Source organism: Cetorhinus maximus, unplaced genomic scaffold (genome assembly GCF_964194155.1).
Source record: "Cetorhinus maximus unplaced genomic scaffold, sCetMax3.hap1.1 HAP1_SCAFFOLD_795, whole genome shotgun sequence".
Lineage (NCBI taxonomy): Eukaryota > Metazoa > Chordata > Chondrichthyes > Lamniformes > Cetorhinidae > Cetorhinus > Cetorhinus maximus.
The window spans coordinates 160,001-168,000 of record NW_027596737.1 but is presented as its reverse complement, the minus strand read 5'-3'; positions in this window follow the sequence as shown (position 1 = coordinate 168,000).

Sequence of the window (8,000 nt, the reverse complement as noted above, 5' to 3'; positions counted from 1 at the left end):
TTTGCCTCTCTGCCAGAGACTAAGTCCAATTGGTTAACCATTTCTCGTGAAAACACTTTGCCTCTCTGCCAGAGACTAAGTCCAATTGGTTATCCATTTCTCTGGAAAACACTTTGTCTCTCCGCCAGAGACTAAGTCCAATTGGTTAACCATTTCTCTTGAAAACACTTTGCCTCTCTGCCAGAGACTAAGTCCAATTGGTTAACCATTTCTCGTGAAAACACATTGCCTCTCTGCCAGAGACTAAGTCCAATTGGTTAACCATTTCTCAGGGGCTCACCGAGGGCAATCTGTAACGTCTCGCGGGCCCGGGGGCCCCTTTGCACGGCCTGCCAATGCAATCCGAGGCGCACTGTCCTTCGTTTGGTTAACCATTTCTCAGTGGCACACCGAGGGCAATCTGTAACGTCTCGCGGGCCCGGGGGCCCCTTTGCACGGCCTGCCAACGCAATCCGAGGTGCTTCGCCCTTGGCCGCCTTCCCGGCCGGCTTCGGGACGTTTCGGGGGCTCTCACCGGGGCAAATCCGGTCCCCCGGGCGATTAGGAGGCCTCCCCGGGCAGGCCCGGGCTTCAGGCCGCCGCTTTTCCATCCCGGCCGAAAGAGGCGAAAAATGCCGAAAATGGCCAAAAATGGCCGCCGGCAGGGCCTGTCGGTCGGTTTGGCGGCAGCCTGGGTCGGTCCCTGCAGACCTGGAGGCTCGAGAAGGTTTTTGGCGATGTCGACCGATTCTCGATTTGCCACCTCCTACTATTCTGCAGGTACCCCGCCAACCTCCCCTGCCGACAATTCCAACCGTAAGGTCGGGCGGTAGTCCTACCGACGAAGAGGCCCCAAAGCCCGCAAAACGCCATTTTGCCCTTTCCTCATCGGGACTTCCGCGGGGAACTCATTAACCAGCTCCATGAGTGGCATGCCAGAAATTGCAACTTGACCCGTCGCCGGGCAGATTCGCTACTCTCTGCGGGAATACCCCCACCGGGTGCCGGGTAAAGGCCTCGGATCTGACCTCATGGACTTCCGTCTGTGCACGGATTTTGCTCTCGCGGGCCCAAGAGCCACATTGCCCGGCCTGCCAATGCAACCCGAGGTCCATTGGCCTCATTGGTTAATTATTTCTCGAGAAAACACTTTGCCTCTCCGCCAGAGACTAAGTCCAATTGGTTAATCATTTCTCAAGGCCACAATTTGCCTGCCGTTCAGAGACTAAGTCCAATTGGTTAACCATTTCTCTGGAAAACACTTTGCCTCTCTGCCAGAGACTAAGTCCAATTGGTTAACCATTTCTCTTGAAAACACTTTGCCTCTCTGCCAGAGACTAAGTCCAATTGGTTAACCATTTCTCAGGGGCTCACCGAGGGCAATCTGTAACGTCTCGCGGGCCCGGGGGCCCCTTTGCACGGCCTGCCAATGCAATCCGAGCCGCACTGTCCTTCGTTTGGTTAACCATTTCTCAGGGGCACACCGAGGGCACCCTGCATTGTCTCGCGGGCCCGGAGGCCACTTTGCACGGCCTGCCAACGCAATGCGAGGTGCTTCGCCCTTGGCCGCCTTCCCGGCCGGCTTCGGGACGTTTCGGGGGCTCTCACCGGGGCAAATCCGGTCCCCCGGGCGATTAGGAGGCCTCCCCGGGCAGGCCCGGGCTTCAGGCCGCCGCTTTTCCATCCCGGCCGAAAGAGGCGAAAAATGCCGAAAATGGCCAAAAATGGCCGCCGGCAGGGCCTCTCGGTCGGTTTGGCGGCAGCCTGGGTCGGTCCCTGCAGACCTGGAGGCTCGAGAAGGTTTTTGGCGATGTCGACCGATTCTCGATTTGCCACCTCCTACTATTCTGCAGGTACCCCGCCAACCTCCCCTGCCGACAATTCCAACCGTAAGGTCGGGCGGTAGTCCTACCGACGAAGAGGCCCCAAAGCCCGCAAAACGCCATTTTGCCCTTTCCTCATCGGGACTTCCGCGGGGAACTCATTAACCAGCTCCATGAGTGGCATGCCAGAAATTGCAACTTGACCCGTCGCCGGGCAGATTCGCTACTCTCTGCGGGAATACCCCCACCGGGTGCCGGGTAAAGGCCTCGGATCTGACCTCATGGACTTCCGTCTGTGCACGGATTTTGCTCTCGCGGGCCCAAGAGCCTCATTGCCCGGCCTGCCAATGCAACCCGAGGTCCATTGGCCTCATTGGTTAATTATTTCTCGAGAAAACACTTTGCCTCTCCGCCAGAGACTAAGTCCAATTGGTTAATCATTTCTCAAGGCCACAATTTGCCTGCCGTTCAGAGACTAAGTCCAATTGGTTAACCATTTCTCGTGCAAACACTTTGCCTCTCTGCCAGAGACTAAGTCCAATTGGTTAACCATTTCTCGTGAAAGCACTTTGTCTCTCTGCCAGAGACTAAGTCCAATTGGTTAACCATTTCTCAGGGGCACACCGAGGGCAATCTGTAACGTCTCGCGGGCCCGGGGGCCCCTTTGCACGGCCTGCGAATGCAATCCGAGGCGCATTGTCCTTCTTTCGGTTAACCATTTCTCAGGGGCACACCGAGGGCACCCTGCATTGTCTCGCGGGCCCGGAGGCCACTTTGCACGGCCTGCCAATGCAATCCGAGGTGCTTCGCCCTTGGCCGCCTTCCCGGCCGGCTTCGGGACGTTTCCGGGGCTCTCACCGGGGCAAATCCGGTCCCCCGGGCGATTAGGAGGCTTCCCCGGGCAGGCCCGGGCTTCAGTCCGCCGCTTTTCCATCCCGGCCGAAAGAGGCGAAAAATGCCGAAAATGGCCAAAAATGGCCGCCGGCAGGGCCTCTCGGTCGGTTTGGCGGCAGCCTGGGTCGGTCCCTGCAGACCTGGAGGCTCGAGAAGGCGTTTGGCGAGGTCGACCGATTCTCGATTTGCCACCTCCTACTATTCTGCAGGTACCCCGCCAACCTCCCCTGCCGACAATTCCAAGCGTAAGGTCGGGCGGTAGTCCTACCGACGAAGAGGCCCCAAAGCCCGCAAAACGCCATTTTGCCCTTTCCTCATCGGGACTTCCGAGGGGAACTCATGAACCAGCTCCAGGAGTGGCATGCCAGAAATTGCAACTTGACCCGTCGCCGGGCGCACTCGCTGCTCTTTGCGGGAATACCCCCACCGGGCGCCGGGTAAGAGCCTCGGATCTGACCTCATGGGCTTCCGTCCTCGCACGGATTTTGCTCTCCCGGGCCCAGGGGCCACTTTCCCCGGCCTTGCGAAGGCAATCGGAGGTGCTTCGCCCTCGAAACCGCCTTCCCGGCCGGCTTCGGGACGTTTCCGGGGCAAATCCGGTCCCGCGGGCGAAGGGGAGCCTTCCCCGGGCACGCCCGGGCTTCAGGCCGCCGCTTTCCGTGACCTACCGAAAGACGCGAAAAATGCCGAAAATGGCCAAAAATGGCCGCCCGGCACGGCCTCGCGGTCGGTTTGGGGGCAGCCTGGGTCGGTCCCTGCAGACCTGGAGGCTCGAGAAGGCACTTGGCGATGTCGACCGATTCTCGATTTGCCACCTCCTACTATTCTGCAGGTACCCCGCCAACCTCCCCAGCCAACAAATCGCAAATGCCGATCGGCGGGTGACCGTCCGGTAGTCATGCCGACGAAGAGGCACCTAGGCCCCGCAAACGCTTCCAAATCCGACCCCATCCCGGACCGGTTCTTTTTTAAAAAAGGCTCCCAGGACTCCGGATTTTTTCCTGCCGCACTCGGGACCACCCGACGGACACGAAACCGGGAACCTTTCCCCGGTCCGACCCTCCTCGGCCCGGCCAGCCGACGTCGAAGCGGCCGACTGGTTAATGATTTCACCCTGCTCCGACGTGACGCGTTTTCCAACCGCGCATGCGCGGCTCTGCCTCCCGAACCGCCCCCTCACGTGGGGGCTCTGGGTCCGCCCCCCGGCAGCCATTTCCTCCTGCCGGTCCGTTATTTTACGCCGTTTTTCGCCCTCCAGCCCTGCCGGAATGCTGCCTGCTCGCTGGTTAACCATTTCGCTCCCTGCACTTCGGCTTCTGCCCTGCTGGGGAAGCCCGCTGCTGCCTCTAACCGTACTCACGGGCGGGCGGCTCTGCTGCGCGGCCTCCGGCCACGCCCCCTCACCTGGTTTGCTGGGAACCCGCCCCCGGCAGCCTGTCAGTCGTGCCGGTTCGGTCTTATCGGCCCTTTTTGCACCTTCCCTGCCTGCTGGCATGCTTCGGCTCACCGGTCAACCGGTTCCCCGTTCTCCACTTAGACTTTTGAGCTGCGGGGCTGGTCTGCCGCGAACTGCACCCGTATTACGGGGCGGGCGGCTCTACTGCCCGTACGGCTGCCCTGCCTGTTAACTGGTTAACCGTTTCCCCGTCCACTACTTCGTCCCTGGACCTGCCGGTGTGTTCTGCAGCTAACTGCACCCGTATTACGGGGCGGGACGCTCCGCTTACCGGCCGGCTGCCATGCCTGCTTAACTGGTCAACCATTTACTCACATATACTTAGCCCCTGGAGCTGCTGGGCTGGTCGGCGCCCTAACTGCACCCTTGTTGCCGGGAGGTCGGCACTAATTGCCGGCCGGCCGGCTGCCCTGCCTGCTAACTGGTAAACCCTTTACCCACATGTACTTAGCCCCTGGATACTGATGGGCTGTTCTGCACCTAACTGCACCCTGATTAGCGGGCGGGCGGCTCTAATTGCCGGCCGGCTGCCCTGCCTGCTAACTGGTTAACCATTGACCCACATGTACTTAGCCCCTGGAAACAGAGGGGCTGTTCTGCACCTAACTGCACCCTTATTAGCGGGCGGACAGGCGGCCGGCTCTAATTACCGGCCGGCCGGCTGCCCTGCCTGCTAACTGGTTAACCATTTACCCACATGTACTTAGCCCCTGGAAACTGATGGGCTGTTCTGCACCTAACTGCACCCTTATTAGTGGGCGGACAGGCGGCCGGCTCTAATTACCGGCCGGCCGGCTGCCCTGCCTGCTAACTGGTTAACCATTTACCCACATGTACTTAGCCCCTGGAAACTGATGGGCTGTCCTGCACCTAACTGCACCCTGATTAGCGGGCGGGCGGCTCTAATTGCCGGCCGGCTGCTCTGCCTGCTAACTGGTTCACCATTGACCCACATGTACTTAGCCCCTGGAAACTGATGGGCTGTCCTGCACCTAACTGCACCCTTATTAGCGGGCGGACAGGCGGCCGGCTGTAATTCCCGGCCGGCTGCGCTGCCTGCTAACTGGTTAACCATTTACCCACATGTACTTAGCCCCTGGAAACTGATGGGCTGTTCTGCAACTCACTGCACCCTTACTGGCGGGCGGACAGGCGGCCGGCTCTAATTACCGGCCGGCCGGCTGCCCTGCCTTGCTAACTGGTTAACCATTTACCCACATGTACTTAGCCCCTGGAAACTGATGGGCTGTTCTGCACCTAACTGCACCCTTATCACCGGGCGGGCGGCTCTAATTACCGGCCGGCCGGCTGCCCTGCCTGCTAACTGGTTAACCTTTTACCCACATGTACTTAGCCCCTGGAAACTGATGGGCTGTTCTGCACCTAACTGCACCCTTACTAGCGGGCGGACAGGCGGCCGGCTCTAATTACCGGCCGGCCGGCTGCCCTGCCTTGCTAACTGGTTAACCATTTACCCACATGTACTTAGCCCCTGGAAACTGATGGGCTGTCCTGCACCTAACTGCACCCTTACTAGCGGGCGGGCGGCTGTAATTAGCGGCCGGCTGCCCTGCCTGCTAACTGGTTCATCATTTACCCACATGTACTTAGCCCCTGGAGCTGCTGGGCTGGTCGGCACCTAACTGCAGCCCTATGGCCGGGAGGTCGGCTCTAATTACCGGCCGGCTGCCCTGCCTGCTAACTGGTTAATCATTTACCCACATGTCCTTAGCCCCTGGAGCTGCTGGGCTGGTCGGCACCTAACTGCACCCGTAATGGCCGGGAGGTCGGCTCTAATTACCGGCCGGCTGCCCTGCCTGCTAACTGGTTAACCATTTACCCACATGTACTTAGCCCCTGGAGCTGATGGGCTGTTCTGCACCGAACTGCACCCTGATTAGCGGGCGGGCGGCTCTAATTGCCGGCCGGCTGCCCTGCCTGCTAACTGGTTAACCATTTACCCGCATGTACTTAGCCCCTGGAGCTGCTGGGCTGGCCGGCACCTAACTGCACCCTTATCACCGGGCGGGCGGCTCTAATTACCGGCCGGCCGGCTGCCCTGCCTGCTAACTGGTTCACCATTTACCCACATGTACATAGCCCCTGGAGCTGCTGGGCTGGCCGGCACCTAACTGCACCCTTATCACCGGGCGGGCGGCTCTAATTACCGGCCGGCCGGCTGCCCTGCCTGCTAACTGGTTAACCATTTACCCACATGTACTTAGCCCCTGGAAAATGATGGGCTGTTCTGCACCTATCTGCACCCTGATTAGCGGGCGGGCGGCTCTAATTGCCGGCCGGCTGCTCTGCCTGCTGACTGGTTAACCATTTACCCACATGTCCTTAGCCCCTGGAAGCTGATGGGCTGTTCTGCACCTAACTGCACCCTGATTAGCGGGCGGGCGGCTGTAATTGCCGGCCGGCTGCATTGCCTGCTAACTGGTTAACCATTGACCCACATGTACTTAGCCCCTGGAAACAGAGGGGCTGTTCTGCACCTAACTGCACCCTTATTAGCGGGCGGACAGGCGGACGGCTCTAATTACCGGCCGGCCGGCTGCCCTGCCTGCTAACTGGTTAACCATTTACCCACATGTACTTAGCCCCTTGAAACTGATGGGCTGTTCTGCACCATACTGCACCCTTATTAGCGGGCGGACAGGCGGCCGGCTCTAATTACCGGCCGGCCGGCTGCCCTGCCTGCTAACTGGTTCACCATTTACCCACATGTCCTTAGCCCCTGGAAGCTGATGGGCTGTTCTGCACCAAACTGCACCCTTATTAGCGGGCGGGCGGGCGGCTCTAATTGCCGGCCGGCTGCTCTGCCTGCTAACTGGTTAACCATTGACCCACATGTACTTAGCCCCTGGAGCTGATGGGCTGTTCTGCACCTAACTGCACCTTGATTAGCGGGCGGGCGGCTCTAATTGCCGGCCGGCTGCTCTGCCTGCTAACTGGTTCACCATTTACCCACATGTACTTAGCCCCTGGAAACTGATGGGCTGTTCTGCACCTAACTGCACCTTGATTAGCGGGCGGGCGGCTCTAATTGCCGGCCGGCTGCTCTGCCTGCTAACTGGTTCACCATTTACCCACATGTACTTAGCCCCTGGAAACTGATGGGCTGTTCTGCACCTAACTGCACCCTGATTCGCGGGCGGGCGGCTCTAATTGCCGGCCGGCTGCTCTGCCTGCTAACTGGTTAACCATTTACCCACATGTACTTAGCCCCTGGAAACTGATGGGCTGTTCTGCACCTAACTGCACCCTGATTAGCGGGCGGGCGGCTCTAATTGCCGGCCGGCTGCTCTGCCTGCTAACTGGTTAACCATTTACCCACATGTACTTAGCCCCTGGAAACTGATGGGCTGTTCTGCACCTAACTGCACCCTTATTAGCGGGCGGGCGGCTGTAATTACCGGCCGGCTGCCCTGCCTGCTAACTGGTTCATCATTTACCCACATGTACTTAGCCCCTGGAGCCGCTGGGCTGGTCTGCACCTAACTGCACCCTTATTAGCGGGCGGACAGGCGGCCGGCTCTAATTACCGGCCGGCCGGCTGCCCTGCCTGCTAACTGGTTCACCATTTACCCACATGTCCTTAGCCCCTGGAAGCTGATGGGCTGTTCTGCACCTAACTGCACCCTTATTAGCGGGCGGGCGGCTGTAATTACCGGCCGGCTGCCCTGCCTGCTAACTGGTTAACCATTTACCCACATGTACTTAGCCCCTGGAGCTGCTGGGCCTGTCGGCACCTAACTGCACCCTTATCACCGGGCGGGCGGCTCCAATTACCGGCCGGCTGCCCTGCTTGCTAACTGGTTAACCATTTCACCTTCTGCACTTTG